The sequence below is a fragment of the Balearica regulorum genome, chromosome 23 (assembly GCF_011004875.1).
Source record: "Balearica regulorum gibbericeps isolate bBalReg1 chromosome 23, bBalReg1.pri, whole genome shotgun sequence".
Lineage (NCBI taxonomy): Eukaryota > Metazoa > Chordata > Aves > Gruiformes > Gruidae > Balearica > Balearica regulorum.
Window position 1 is genome coordinate 5,847,736 of NC_046206.1, and position 16,019 is coordinate 5,863,754.

A 16,019-nucleotide genomic window follows, 5' to 3' on the forward strand; every position below is an offset into this window, starting at 1 on the left:
TATATCGCGCAGAGTTGGTGGGAGGGAAAAGTCAGGGCTCCCTCCAGATATAAATTAGGTTTATTATCGTGAGCCAACTCAACAGAATCGCAGGGCAGAGCTCTAAGTTATGGCCAAAGGGTAAGGGGAAAGTGGACACCGATGGCAGGAAAATGTTGTAGTATGCACCTATTTCTTACACCGTATCAGTGCAAACAGCTTGAGGCTTTGATCCTGACTTCGCTCCAAATTTCTGCTCTTGCGCCGTCTTCAGTCTGAAGACACCCAAACCCATCCAAGGGTGGGACTGAAGGGTGGACCAAAGCACAGAGAGAGAGAACCTGCTACGCCCTCTTGTTCTTTCTCTTAATCTACTTTGCTACCACCCTGTCAGCAAATAAATTACTTTTCCTTGACAGCCTCAGGCAAACATGGTACGTTTTCAGATCCATCACGGTCTGATCTGTGTTCTCCCAGCCACTGACCGAGCTCCTCTCCCAGTGTCTCTGTTGACTTTGGCCAACTGCTCCCATGGCTGTGCTGCTCTGTGGATGTGCCTGCTCAACCCTCCTCCTCCTCCGAGCCCAGACCAGCTCCCATCACATCCCATAGAGATCGAGGTCCCAAAGTACCCAATCTCCTTTGGGGGTCAGCTCTGAACCCCCAACTTGACTCATCCTCCCAGCTTAGCCAAAAAACCCCATCCCCTCAGCCCTGGCATCCCCCAGAGAAGCCCCTCAGTGCTGGATGGTGACGGCACATCTTTTATCTCCCTTGGCCCAGCAGGCCACAAATTCCTGCTCCTTTGCGATGGGCTTGAGTGAGGGAGGGAGCATCTTGCTCGGTGCCCCTCTGCCCAGGAGGCAGCTCCCCGTGTCACGCAGATCAGCCAGTTTGTTGCGTTGGAAAATTTTTTGCTGCTCACCCAGCTAGGGTCTGGAGATCAGCCAGGGTCCGTTCGTGGGAAGGCAAGATGGGAAGACACAGAGAAGGCACGCTCAGGGCTTTGCTCTCTTCGTGGGAATTTGTCTCACTTTCCCTTCCCTTTTTTTTTTTTCCCCTCCTTTTGGAGGATATTTTAAACCACGAGGCTGCCATTTTTGTTTTTCTACAGTTCAGAAGGGTCAGTGGCTGTGAGCTGATGGCAGCTCTCCCGTCCTTGCTACCTTCTTGCCAAAACTACCGGCACACGCGGCACCAACGCCTTCCCCTCGGTGACGTTGTGCGGGAGAAGACCCATTTGACTGGCAAAGGCTGGGACCACCTCAGAGGTGAGATGCACTCTTCCCCAAAGAATCCCGTTGGCAGGGACGCTGGCAGCGTCCGTGGGATTTATGGGGCTGATCCGACAGGTGAGCGCTGGCTTCCCTCCCACCTCGCTGCAACCATCGCTTTGCAATTGACCTCCCAGGGCGAATCCCTCAAAGAGGAGGAGAACTTCATCATGCGTCTGATGATGGATGGATGCATGTTTACCTTGGCCTTCCCCGCCTCGTGGTCGCTGATAGTTATCTGAGTGAATAATTCATCTGCGCAGGGACCCCCAGATCACGGGGGCAGAGGGGCAGCATCTATTACAGCGGTTTGGCACAAGGGAGAAGGAATAACAGAGAGGAGACGGGCGGTGGCTGCACATCAAAGCCAGACCTCCGCTTCCTACCCTATCTCCTAGATTCCATCCAGCCGTGGCGAAACTGCAGGCGCAAGCGAGCAGTCTTGCGTGTTAGCGGTTCGTGTCTCTGTCTGCAGGGAGAGAAGGGAATTTCTTAATTCTAGCTATGCTGGGCATTTTATTTCTTCCTTGCCTACCCTGCCAGGGATGATTGGTTTTTTTTACAGGGTGGAGAGCGTTGTTGCAATTGCTGGATGTGCTTTGGGTCCGGGCCACCGTGCTGCCGCAGGGAAATGTGACCGGGTGCTTCAGCGTTGCAGCTTGGATCACGTGCAATGCCCAGGCGTGAGCATCCTCCACTCCGTCCGGCCCTGGAGCCGGGCTGGGGCTGCTCCACATCTCATGCGGAGCCAGCAGCTCCCGTGCTGCATGGCAGCTGCTGCTGAGCTTGCAGATTCCAGCGGCGGGGAGAGGGGAAAGAGCTGAGGCCTCACCCACAGCACCTTCTGGCGCTTGTGTTGGACAATCTTGGGGGTTTGCACAGATCCGATGGCAGGGTGGGATGGAGAAAAAAACTGTAAAACCCCCATGAGAAAGCCTCCTGAGAGGTTTTCTTGTGATGGATATGGGGACGTTAGCCCAGACCCGGGTCCTCCTCCCCCTAACCCACCCAGGACACGCTGCCCTCTCAGGGCTGCGAATCCTTTTGCAGGATCGAGTCACCCAGCACAAACCAGGAGGTTCAAGGAGCGGGGCCGTGGGCTTTACATCCCACTGCAAGGGTCCGTAAGACACCAGCAGCTCAGAGGACGTGTAGGCAGTAATCTTTCTGGCAGCTGAAACCCAAATCCCCCTTAGCAAGAGGGTTTGAGATGGCTTCAGTTCAGGAAATAGGTACCATGGTCTCTGATGCAAAGCTCTAGGTGGAACAAGACCATGATAGGGATGCAGGGCCAAGCACTCGTGGGTCGTGAGGTCCCAAAGGTGCGGGTAGATATGTAGAGTCATTTGCGGAGAGAACCGGGCTCCTATTTCTGGGTGAGCCCTTGTTTTGCCCCTTTTTTGTACCTAAAGCCAAGAAACCCCAAACTATGCCAGCATCCCAAGCGGTTTGACAGAGGAGGTATAGGGAACAGGCTCTGGCCTTGGTTTCTCCCAAGCTGCATGTCCCCAGGGCAGGTTGCGTGACAGCCAAGGCCGTCAGTGAAAGCAAACCCCTCCATCACCTCATGCCTTCGCACTGACAAAGCGCAGGGCCGCTGTCGGAAAGGTCAGCAGATCCACCTGGACCTGCTGAAGGCCATCAGGGTGGCACGGCAATAGGAAAAAAAAGCTAAAAAAGAATGGGCTAATGGGTTGCATTTTTTTTTCTTTCCCACATCCTCAAAGCTTTCAAAGCGTTCTCCACGAAAGGAGACCTTTTGCCAGCATTGTGCAATGCTGGCTCGCGTTTCCTTGAACTTTAGTCCTCCTTTAATCTCTGCCACAGTAACCTCCAGGGGGAAAGCGTGTTGCTGATTCCCGATTTCAGCCGCTCGCAAAACCTTTCAGCTCCATCCCAGGCCATTGTTCTGTGTCCTGTCATCCTTGTTGTCCCTGGGGCGAGGACAGCGGTGTACGCGGATCAGCGAGTGGTCCTCCGTCGGAGCCGACACTCCCGTCACCATCTCCGCAGGCTCCCGGCAAAGCAATCTTGTAGATGGGTTGTAAAATTAGCTTTGTCCCCATCGCTTATAGTCCCGCAAAAAGCCACGCTGATCTTTCAGATGTTTGTTTGTTTGCTTGTTTTGGCAGGAGGAAAAAGGGCCAAATTTAAGTTTGGGTAAATGTATCCTGCGTCCTTCGTCTCGCATTGTGGCTCCGACTGTTCCCCGCTTCCTTCCCTTGTCAGTTAATTAGGTGGTTAATGCGGGGAAGGCAGTTGGACAGCAAAAGGCGTAGGCCACGTGTTATGTGTTATTGCTGCAGTTATTAATAGCCTAACTCTTGGGCAATGTTTCTGGGCAACGCCGGATCCAGGAATCGTGGGTTTTGGGGAGCACGTGTTAGCTCGCCTGGCTCTTTTGGGGTGAGGGGGGGCTGTCGGGGACTGCTCCCCGCCAGCGCCTGGGTGCCCGTTTCTTCCAGCTGACGGGAGTTCAGCCAGTGACCCCATTCCTGCAGGCTGTGCAGCTGGAGGACAGCATAAGCACACGGGCAGGGGTGGAAACTTTCCACCTTTTTTGGAAAATCGGGAGGGGAGAAAGCAGAGGGGGTTCACGCGGGCAAGGAGGGCGCACGTGTGTTGTCCAGGTTACAGCCACCCAGACCCCCCTTCTTTCCAGGAAAGCCCGTCTCTCACCCCAGCCTTCCCAGGCCCCTTTTTGTTGGAAACTACGCCTCAGCTGACTCTTTCCTGGAAGAAGCCTTCGCCGTCCCACCCTCCCACTGCCCTTCCCCACCCCGGAGCGCTTCTTCCAGGGACGTCTCCAGCCCCGCCCACTCTTCCAAGACCTCTCAAGATCATCTGTTTCACATGAAGCCAGTCGCCAGCAGCCCGGCATCCATCTCAACTGGAGCCGGATGGTTTTTAGGGGAAGGGGATGTGATACTGAGCATTGGGACTGGGGTCTGGTTGGGGTTTTTTTCCCCCCTTAGTTGTTTTTTGGTTTGTTTTTTTTTTTTTCTTGATCTAGATTTATTAACCGTACAGCGTCAAGCCTCCTGGGCAGCGGTAAAGCTGTGTTTGTGTTCGAGTTGAAGGGTATGGAAGGGGCCAAGGAAGACAAGTGCTCTATTAAGGACTTTAACTGCCAGGAGAGTTCTGGGTGTGGATACAGGATCCCTACTCTGAGAGCATCTTTGAGGGGGTAAAGCTGTTCCTGCTCTGTCTCCAAAGCTTGGAGATCAATCCACAATTTTTAAACTTCTTTAAGGCACCTGCAGATGAGGAGAAGTCATCTAAGTGAGGCAAAACCATCTAAATTATGCAAAGGCCCTCCCCGAACTTGTCTTCAGTGGGTGAAATCCTGATTCATATCACTCGTCTTGAATCCTGCAGGTGTCCTTGAAGAAACTGGAAGAGAAATTTGATCCAATAAATCTATAAGGACTAGGTTTTGGAGGATTTACTTATTCAAATTCTATATTTATGTGTTACACGTTGAACTGGATTGTCCACGTTCTGCAGACTTGACCAGAAAAGTGGGAATTCAGCCTGGAGGAAAGCATCGACACAAATAAAAGCAGAAAATGCAAGACTCCTACAACCTCCCCTCTGTATGTCTTGAATTATCGCATGCATCCCCTTCCTCCCCAACCACACTGCATCTCTTGTCTGCACAGCCATCCTCCGCCAGGCAGGACACCCACCCGAGCGTGGTACCACCGTCCTGCCTGAGGCCGGGGATGGCCATTGTGGTCCAGACAATGGTCACGGAGCATGAATGGAAAATGATCTCCTGTGTTGGGCTGACAACCGGCTCTCTGTTCCCTGGGCAAGTTCTCAGCTCCTGGGTGAAGGAAACACTCCCACCCCAGGCAATCCTTGCTTCAATCTTCCTGTTGACTGCGTTGCTTTTTCTTACTGCCCCTGTATATTAAAAAAAAAAAAAAAAAAAAAGAGGAGAAAAAAAATATTCTTCTACAGCCTTATTTACTGGTTACTCTTCAGGAGACCCCATGAAGCCTGTTTATAAGAGCCCAGCGAGGAAACGGAATACCCAGGTATTCCCAGGCTGTCAGATGATGCTCGCACAAGACTCACGTTTACCTGAAACCATCTCAGCCACCTCTTACAGTGGTGGGAGCAGAAATTCACCCTGAATTTGTAGAGGACAGTGGGCTTAAGCATTTTCACATGCTACCTTTTGGATGTTGTCAAGAAGCGGGTATTAGTTAGGGAATACGTGTGTGTTGGGGACTATATAGGGTTTTTCCTAGCTGATGCTATCCGAAAATTGTTATAGACTCTCTCCCCTCCTTACCCAGCCTGCAAACCCCGATTCTGCCTGTGTCTCGTTGCATCCCGTGGTGGTGCAGGGCAGGGAACAACCATGGCAGAGGAGTAGGACGGGATTTTTGCATGACAAAATATGTGAATCACCGGACCCTTTTTCTCACTTTTCTACTTTTTTTTTTTTTTAAAAAAAAAGTACTTTTGAGGAATTTCCAAACATAGAAAACTTTAACCCAAAAGTAACTTTGTCCAAAAAATTTATGAGCGACTTAAAACGAGAAGGCAGTGAGAAGAAACTGATAGCCAGATGTAACTACGGCTTTAGATGGCTTTTAGTTTAGTTTCAACTTTTGCAGGGGCTCTAACGGGAAACTTAGGATTTCTGCAATATCTGTAATCGGGTATTGAGGCAACCGTGAACTTTTGATCACTTATTTCCTGGTCTTCTGCCCGTCTCCAAAAGGGAGTAGCTGACCGTCTCATTAAACTCTTCCTTTTAGATGCCGGTACAAGGAAGAGAGCAGCAGGAATCAGCAGAAATGCTGTGAAATTCTGGATTTGGGAGCTGCAAAACCCCCCAAGCAGCGTAGAGACCCGCTCCTCTTGTCGGCACATCTTGGGGGCTTGGCTCCGGAGAAAGAAATTACTCAAAATAACCAGGTAAGCAATGCCTCACGTGTTATACTTTGATGCATACTCATACTCCGGCATGAACTGATGTGGAAACACGAGCAAACCTTTGCTTTGCTGAGGAGGGGAAGGTCAAGGCAGCTGTGGGTTGGAGAGGAACGGTGCAATGCTCACAGCGGGGGCGAGCGGCTTTGGAGGAGGAGGGCAAAGCAGAAACCCTAGATTAAATCGGGATAGAGACTTGCACAACATCCCTGTGAAATAAGGGATAAGGAGGCTAGGGCAAGACGTTAGCACCTTCTCGACTTAGCATCCTCTGCTGCCCCTCCTCCTTGGCTTTGAAGAGGAGTACGTCGCGCTGGCAGTATTGCTGGGGGTTTTGGTGCACAATTTGGGGGAGAGCAGCCTCGTCCTCTCTCCCCTGGCCTGTACCCCCAGCAGCATCAGGGCCTGGTGCTCTCCAGCGTGTTTAACTTTGCTCTGTGTTTTGCCAGAGACTGTTATTAAGAAATAAGGCTCTGCCTTTTTATCATTCCTCTGAGCGTCTGTCTGATGTCATTCTGTCTGGCAACCGAGCGATCAAAAGAAGCTCCCCTGGGAGAAATTTCTCAAACAAACAGCCAGCAAGAAAAAAATAATACCCCATTAAATATAATAAAACGCACAAACCACAGCGTCTCCCTGATAAATGAAAAGGCAGCGTAACCTAGACTCCAAACACAGAAACTTGCCTCCTACCATTCACCAAGGGCCAGATCGTCCCGAGCAGGGGTGTAGCGTGCCCTGTGCTTACCTGGATGATTTTCTTTATTTGAAGCTATTTCAGAGTCTGAGATCACGAGGCTCGAGCCCAGGATCTCAGCGCACACATTTTGGCCAGCAACGCCCGTTTCCAGCGCTCCTACCTGTGCTGAGCCGTCGTGCGTCACACCGGGACCTGCAGATCAAGCGGGTTTAGCCCTTAATGTTTTTAAGCAGACTGGGGGTTTTTTTGCCTTCGTATATGGCATATGTACGCCTGCAAAGCAGATTCTGGCTCTGCTCCTCCATATTCATTACTTGTTGCAGGTCGCAGGGTGACAAATCCCCTGTTGCCAACCCCCGGCATGTGTGTGTAGGCTTCTAGTTTTTGGCAGCTCTGGTTTCTCTTCGAAATGGGCAAGAGCGAAGGAAGTTAATGCAACCTGATGCAAAGTTTCATTTTCCCCTCCCTCCAGATTAGGGAAAGAGTCCCCTCAATGCCGAAACAGTTCACAGCCACGTTTGCTAAAGGGAAAAGACCGAACAGCGACTCGGCTCTGGATTTTAATCCGTCAGAGCAGAGCGTTTGAAGAGGAGCTGTCGTGGAAGGGAGCGTATGCGCTGATGAAAAGCCGCCCATTTGAGCTGGATCTCAGCTGAATTATCTTGGATCCGTCACTCACACATCTGTAGCTGTGATCCTCCTTTCCAAGCTGCTTCTCCTCGGAGCGCTTTGCAGAGGTCATTGCTCTTTGCAAAGCCTCGTTCCCTCTTGCCTTGCAAATCTCTCTGCCGTTTTCATCCCTCCTGCTGGGAGGTTTTGGGGTCTTCAGCAGAGCCCTTCTCCTCCTTTTCCCCAACAAAACGTCCTGCTCTTTGCTCAGCTTTGCTGGGAAACTTCCCACGAGCAGCTCTGCCCGTCGCCAGCCATAAAAATTGGGTCCGTTTTCATCGTAGGGGCCCGAAGCGGCAAGCGGAGCTCACTCTCGCTGACAGCCTGAGGCTGCAGAAAGCATCCCGCAGCCCCGAAATGAGGCGTTGGTGGTTTCTTTGTGGTTTTTCAGGGTCACTGCTGGAAGGCTGAGATGAAATCCAGTGCTAGAAGCTTCTAGAGCAGCTCCAGCAAAGCTGGGGCGGGGCGGGGGGGGCGTTAGGAAGTACCCCCAGCTCTATAAGCGTTCACAAAATGTGACAGGATCGTACCCAAAGCATCCCGGCTGCCCGCAGGACCTCAACCCTGGTGCGGGGCTGCCACCCTGGAGCTGGGGACCTACAGGTTAGGGCAGTGCCAGGGGTAGCAGCAATCTCAGGGCACACCTCCACCATTTCCCAGGGTGGGAAAACCTTTGGAAATTCCTGGGAAATATCTCTTTTTATTCCTGCTGCTTGAAGATAGTTTCCTTCCTTGCGGATTGCACGGTCCCAAGGCAGCACCACGCGTCCCCTGCCACCTGCTATTTCCTTTGCAGTGAGATGGGAAACTGAGGCACAGAGCTGACCTTTTCCTTTGAAGAAGACGACCTTCTCCAGACCTCTGTAGAATCCGAAGAGATGGAGCGAGTACCCCCACGTGCCGGACAGGGGTTTTGCTGCCCTTACGTGGCCAGGATCAGAGCAAAAGCGAGATTAGCTGCAATCAGAGCGACGAAGAGGTAAATTTAGTTCAAGCTAAACTAGTCCATGCATTGTGTTCACTGTGGGAACAGAGGAGCACGGATAAATGACAATTTTGACGTGCTTTTGCTCCGCTGCTTGCCGCTGCCTCAGTTTCCCCTGGAATAGAGATTTTTCTCTGTCTCCTTCTCCGCTGTGGGATCCTACTCAAATCTCCATTTCCAGCCCTCTTAGGTATCTTAGTCCCCCAATCAAACCTTTCTGGGTCTCTCTTAAAGGGGCTGGTATCTCTCACACTTGGCTGGGGGAGCTGCAAGGTTTTTCAATCATCTGCTAATGATAGGAAAGCAAGTTTTATTCCCTCTCTCCCCCGGTTTTGGCAGGAAAGGTGGAATGTGGATCGCGAGAGGAGCAGCCACCTTTCAGGCCAACAGCTGCTTTGGGGGATGGGTTAGATAAATGTGCAGGATTTTCAACCCAGCCCTACACATCCCGGCCAGAAGACTTCACCGGCGCACGGGTGTGGGGGAATGGCCGACTCTGATAACGCCACATTCATCTCGGGTGATCCCGGCTTGCCAATCCACTGCAAAGATGCCACTTGACAGCTTAGGATGCGAAAGGAGATGGCAGAGATAAAACCAGGTCAGCTTGCTTTGGAAAGAACCGAAATGCAGAGGGAATCTCCTCCAAGACATCTTTTTTTGCTGCTTTTGGATGCTAGGGGCTGTCCCTGCGGGAGGAACCAACCCTGCTTCGAAGCACTTGCACGCAAGGCAAGACCGAGGTGTGTTTTTTGGGTTTGTTTGGGTTTTTTGTTTGGTTTTTTTCTCCCTTGTGAAGGGGGAGCAGAGGTATGGCAGGGCTGCAGCCCCAGCTCGAACGGGCAGGACGCAGCAGGCAGGGGAATGAAATTTTCCGCGCGCTTTCCCATCGACCTGCTGCTGTTACCCGCTTTCCATGGTGGCGATGGGACGCCTGGGCAGCGGAGGGGCCGCCCCAAGGCGTTCATCGAAAGGAGATGGCACCCAGGGAAGGAGGATGGGCAGGCTGGAGGAGAGCCATGGCTCTGGACAGACGGACGGATGCTGCTCCCCGCCTGGCAGCGCAGAACCATCTCCAAATGACTTTGGAACCACGAGCCGTGTCACCGAAGCTACCAACGTGCCATGCGACGAGGTGCTACCGCTTAGTGGGTGGACAACCTCACACGTCGAGAAGAGACCTTGTGGGAAGTTTGGGTTTCTTCTTCTCGTCCCTCTCTCCCCTCCAGCCACCCCCTTCCCGCTTCCCACCCACCCGCCCAACTTCACGTGCAGCGGGGAAGGAAACAGCCCCGGGGAAACGCGCTGGGCTGAATTTCCATCTGGGCACAGTATAAAACAGCCCCAGGAACGGCCAGGCACGCTATGATCTTCCACTCTCCAAAATCAAAGCAAGGCAAAAGCTGTGTCTCCTTTTTCCCTCTTGCCAAGGGCTAGAAATCTCATCAAGATCCAAAGCGTATCATTCCAGTGAGAGATTTATACCGGGGGAAGGGGCAGAATTGGTTATTTGATGATTGGGTTGGGTTTTTTTTTTAAAAAGTCCTTAATATCTCCCTTTCCTCCTTCACTGTACAGCACAAATCCCCTTTCCAACACATGCACGAGAGCAGAGCTGAACCGTTCGCACAGAAAACAGGTGATAAATCACGGGGCAATTGATTCAAACCATTCCAGGGAATGGGAAACACATGGACGGTCTTTCTAATTAACTGTTTGATATGGCTGCGGTGAGTTTGGGTGTAGTTTCCAATGTTTTTGCATTTGGCTTGTCTCAGCCCTCTCCATGGTAACTGCAGTTTACCGGAAAGTGAGAAAATCCTGCGTTCGAGAGAGCTTAAAGTGATTTGGTACAGTTTAGCCCAACCACAATAAAAAAAAAAAAAAAGAAAAAGAAAAAAGAAAAAAAGTAAATATGGTGTTTCCTCTGTGGGAATGTTCCCTTCTCTTTCCAGCTGGAAAAACAAAACAAAATAAAAGGTCCTTCTGCTTTATCTGTAAATCTTCACTTTCTGGTGGGTTGCAGAGCGCTTGGAACTGTCGCCCTCCAAGACAGGCGCTGGGGTTTGCAGGTCAGGGCAAAGTCCCTCTGCCAGCTCTCCCACCCGTACGTACCCGCTGACAGAGGCACCCAAACAGCCCGTCTGTCACCTCTCCTCAGTCCAGCTCCCCACCAAAAAAAACCCAAAGGCGGCAGCTGCGGATGTGCTGAGACCCCTTTCCACCCGTATCGCTCAACGCATCAGGCTGTGCGTCTCATGCAAGATGCATTTACGTGGGGTTTGGTTTGGTTTTGTTTTTTTTTTTTATTTGCAGGGTGGCATCTTGCACCGAGGTGTCACCATCTGGGGTTTTGCAGAGGACCAACCTCGGGAAGTATCCGACTGCCTGGAAGGGGAGCTGCTTCGGTGGCCCCCAGAGCACCAACGTCAGGACGGAGCTGAGCTGGAGGAGGAGTTAGAGGTGACGCAGGGCACAAGGACGGGGTGATGCGATAGCGGTCGAAAGGAGTGTGCAAATAACAGGAGGACGGGGAAGGGTGGGCTGGGATCTACCAGGGCCACCTGCGTCACTCCGGACAGGGTTAGCAAGATGCCCTGGGGACGTTCACCCCAAACCTATTCAAGCCCAGCACATCCTGCTGACATCTCCAGAGTAGCCAGCGCATTAAAATGTAATTTTAAAAGGAATAAAGGTTTAATCCATCTGTGTTTGAAAACGGTCTTTTCCCATATCCGGCTTTTGGCACGTCCTCCCAGCTGGGGCATTGCACCTCGCTCCGTAACACGGACAGCTGCTGCGGCCGGGGAGGGGCGTGCGACGCATGCACCGAGCAGCGAACGAGGTTGGGATGTTAATATTTTATTTTTTATTGGCTTTTTTTTTTTTCTTTCCCCCCCATTTTACCCTTTCTGCACCACGACTCCCCAGGGGCCCCGGTGGAACATCTGGCCAAGCCACTTCTGGTTCCATTTATTGGCAGATAATTTATTTGCGGATCAGCGGGGGGAAAAGTGACCCAACCATTTACTGGAGGTATATTGGTTGACCCTTTGGTGATGCTTGCTTGAACACGGGTTCGTTATGTGTCTGGGGCCTGATCCAGACCCAAGGAAGTCAAACGCAGATCTCCCCTTTAAGATCCAGGGCTGTTAGATCTTGGTCCAAAAACATTGGGGGAAAATTAGTCAAATAAATGTTCTGTGAATATTATTACATATTATTCATTCTCTGGGAATATTTTAAAGTACTATTCACTTCTCGTGCATATTATTAGAGCAGCTCCCACTCAAAGAAGGAAATTAAATTGTAAAAACCAGTGTTTCTCTCTGTCCTTTTATCTTTTATGCTCTTTTTTCCCCCCACCAGCCCTTTCTTCCAACCTTTCTTATCGGCAGCCTACAAGCTCAGGATAAGGCAGAAGCACCCCAGACGCCAGCACACGAGCAGCGTCTTCTGGATCCGTCCTTCCGCAGCACCTAGCGCTGCAAGGGCTTGCCTGTCATCCTCCCTGCTGCTTTAGTTGTGTTGTAGCTGTGAGCTCAACTCGTTGCATCTGAAAGGTGTCAGCAGGCTAATACTCCCTTGTCAGCAGACTCTTCAAACCTCTCTTAAGGCTTTCCAATGGCCGTGGATCCTATTCAAATTCTGTTCCCCATCTTTGGCTAAAATTATCCAGCTTTCAAAAATATAAATGATTTTTTTCTTTCTTTTCCCCCCGCCTTGCACAATCAAAAGCGTGGGCTTCTTTTTCATTGAATCAAAATGCAGAGGCATTTTCCAAGGAGGTATTTTGGAAAAAAAAAAATCATGAAAATTTTGCAAATTTTGCAGCCAAAAGCAATTGACCCTTTTCCCCAGGGAGGAGTTTCATTTACTTCTGGCATTGCCACGCATACCCGTGGTCAACCCCCTCGTACACGTGGCTAATCGCGGCGTATAAAATGACACAGGATTCTTTGCATGGGCTTTTGGGAACATCAGCCAGAGCCTGTGCTGTACGGGGAATGCTTCGCCGCAGGGCACGTCGGTGCAGAAACCCCTTCTTACACGCACAGCGCGAGGCAGTGCAACAAATCCTGCCGGTTTTCCAGTGTCTGTGGACCGGCCGGACCCGAGAGCCGGCATCCGATCCTGTCCCAAGTCTGAGAAAACACACTGAAAAAAGCCATTTCCCCCATTCCTGGATAACACCTGGGGACTGATCTTTATTTTTACGGCCTCAGCCCCTGTGCCAGCCTCCTCGTGCGTGTTTTTAGCAGCTTTGTCAAACTGTTAACGCCCTGCCCGGTTCTCAGTCGCCATCCCCCCCCCCGGGGAGCGCATCCCCAGCAGCATCTTTTGCTGAGTCAGCGATGGAAATGCTTTTTCCTCGTGTGCCCCGCACAGATGGGACTGTGATGGGGGAGGCAGCTCGCCTCCCGGGGGGCTGTTGGACGTTTCTTAAGGCCCTACAGAAATGCACAGATGGATTTTAATCCACCTCGGATAGCTTTCAGTAGAGGGTACGAAGGACTTGGGCGCCTCGTGCCTATGAGATGCTGGAGGACAGCAGGAGCTGCCCACCTTTTTGGGTTCACATAGGAGGTTTCCTTTCCACCTGCACAGCCCGAGCCTGACATCAGATTTCAACCGTAATGTGATCAGCTCTTCCTGCCTGTGACCAAAATCAAACAATTAAAAATAAAAAAAAAGAAAAGAAAGAAAGAAAGAAAAATCCAAGCCAGGAACGAAATCACCACTTGCTTTCCTAGCTTGGTAGGACTTTGGGATGGGTTTCAGCCCTCCTGTCCTTTGCCGTTTACTTTCGACCAGGGAGGAACCAGTGGGACTGGGCGATGAAGAGACTGTTTACAGAAACAAAGTTATTCATCAGACATCTACCCTTACTGATGGCTATTTGTTTGGAAAGAGACTGAGCTCTAAATGATGGTGGACATTGACTTCTGCAGTTTCTTTGAACTCGTTGGCTTAATGGAGTCCCCATTAAGGACTTACCCATTTATGGTGAAACAGTTGGGAACTGAAAAAGAACCTTCTCTAGTCCAGAGGGACACCCGGCTGCTGCTTTCTGCTCCGGCACTGACTTACTATGTGACCTTGGTCATGTCATCTCGTCTCCCCATCGCCTCCCTAAAAGACGGCCCGTGATGCTCGTGGAGATGCTGGAGATGCTGCCGTTTCCAGCCCAACGGCCCGCAGAAAGCCAAGGATCGATATTTTTAAAGACAGTAGCCGCGGTGATGTTTTCTTCACAGGCTCTTGCTGCCTTCCTGCATTTCTAAATCCTTAGCCCTTTTAATTTCTTGGGAAAGCATCTGGTTTCCAGCTCTGGGTCTCTCCAATCTGTCATTTTACACAAATATACAAACATCCCTTTTTTGGATGATGGATTAGGGCTGCGCTTTGGCTTGGATCACACAGCCCAGACTGGAAGAGGGGCTTTGAAGTCCTGAAAATTTCACATTCCCGTAGTGCCAGCAGGAGACGTACACGCTGGGAAACACAGACCCTGGCTCGTTTACGCTGCCTCGGCATCATCCTGTATAATATCACACAGCTAATTCACCTAAAGGACATCGTCACCCTCTGCAATAAGAGGGAGATGGAGCTCACATGGGTTGATGCTGGAGGATGTGCTCCTGGCCTTTGGGGGAGCCCTCAGGACTGCCAACAGCGCAGACCCCACGCTTAAATCTTTACAATAATATTGCACCCCTCCCCTCTGCACCCCCAGAGCTGTGCAATGCCGACTTAACGCATGCATGGATTGCAGAAAAACGCCTTTGCATTCATTTCCCAGCATCTCTATCCCCCACATCGCAGGGATTTGTTTCGGACACCCCCTTTGCAGCGACACCGGGGCAGCGGGAACCTTGCCCGTAGGACCTAGGAGAGAACAGCCTGTGGTTTGTCTCCCAAAACGAGCGCGAGGGCTGTCGCGCTGGGTCCCAGGACCTTTCGCCTTGCACGTGAGAAGGCTCCGCTTGGAAAAATATTAGCGGGCACTGCGATGATTTTCTGCTGATTTACTAGCCGAAGCAGTAAATCAGCACTTGTCAGAGGCTTGAGTTACGTGCCTGTGCTGGAGATTGATGGAGTCAGCTGCCAGGAGGAATTACCAAGCAGCAAACTTGAGTCTGAAATCATTGTTTTAGGCCTCGGAGCGAGCTAAAATATTCAGGTGATTTACACAGGAGGAAACATCTTTATGTCCCTTTCAACTGGAGTCCTGAATCCTGCCAATAAAGACCTGCAAAATCTCTTGGTTTTCATCTTGCGCTTGGGAGGGACACCACCCATTGAATGAATTTAGGCTCTGAACTCACCGAAATGATTGGGTTTATGGGTGAAGCCCTGCCCTCAGTGGGACATTTTGCCTTAGCCTTCTGCCGAGCAACAGTTTACCCAACGCGTGCTGCCCATCAGCTTTTCTTATCCCACCTTTTCCATTTTTTTTAGATGCAGCCCTTGCATAACACCCGCAGAAAGCCTCCCCAATGCCGTGGTGCATGGATGCTGCAGCGATGAGCAAGACCAGATGGAGACGGGTTCTGTTTGGCAAAGCAGAGCCGGGTCGATCAGGAAAAGGACGTCCCATGTCGCGTACAAGTAAATAGTGAGTTAATAAATAAGGTGCCAGCAGATGGTGCTCAATAATTTGCAGCATCCTCGCTGGGATGAAGTGGTCCATCTCCAGCAAAAGGCTGTTCAGAAGGAGGATTAAAAAAGCATTAGTCGTACCGAAAGCACCACTGCAAATAGAGCAAGCTGAGGCGCAGTTTATTGCATCGCGCTGCCTTTATTTCAAACACATCGCGGCATTTACAAGGAAAGCACATTTTTATTGTAGTTGGGCATAAGCGCTTCGGAGCCTGATCCTGCTGCTTGTTTGCACCCCCGGGGTTTTGGTTGTTCAGAAAACATATGGGGGGGGGAGGTGGGAAATAACATGAAAAAAGACATTGCAATTCAGTTTCAAAAGAATCTCTCGGTCCTCCGGGAAGACAAAACTTACGATCATATCATTCGCTTCATCTCCTTTAGATGTTCCATTTCCATCACTAAACCGCTGCAGCGGTTGCTTTGGTTTTTCTCGTGAGTTGAGTGTTTTCCTTTCTTCTCTTTCCACGGTTTGACATGCTGGTGCTTTCCCCGGCCGTTCCTTTGCCTGGGGCACGCCTGTCCCTGCTCCCTCCTCGCCTCCCATAACCTGCTCCCGGCACACCCGACGCTCTGGCCTGGAGCGAGCATTTCACAACTCAGATGTTGCGGGAAAGAGACCATCAATAATGAATCCTCCTCATTTAGACCCAGATCTCCTCTGGGATCCGGGCATAGGGACCAGGTACCCGCCGTGTGGGTACCCAGCCCTCAAAGGATGCTCCAGCCTGCAAAGCGCCACGTGATTAAAAATTTGTGCAAACAACTTAGAGCAGGAAAGCACTTTTTGGACAAAGCT

General features: G+C 51.1%; 1 protein-coding gene across 1 annotated transcript in view; it reads left to right on the forward strand.

Moving 5' to 3' along the window:
• SNX19 (sorting nexin 19) overlaps positions 1–10,823 on the forward strand; it is a 123,589-nt gene extending 112,766 nt beyond the window's left edge. The window contains exons 15-18 of the mRNA XM_075774835.1: positions 6,029–6,188; positions 7,376–7,640; positions 8,369–8,551; positions 8,897–10,823. The gene's annotated coding sequence lies outside the window, so the exon portion shown is untranslated. The remainder of the gene's footprint in view (positions 1–6,028; positions 6,189–7,375; positions 7,641–8,368; positions 8,552–8,896) is intronic.
• The last annotated feature ends 5,196 nt before the right edge of the window (positions 10,824–16,019 follow it).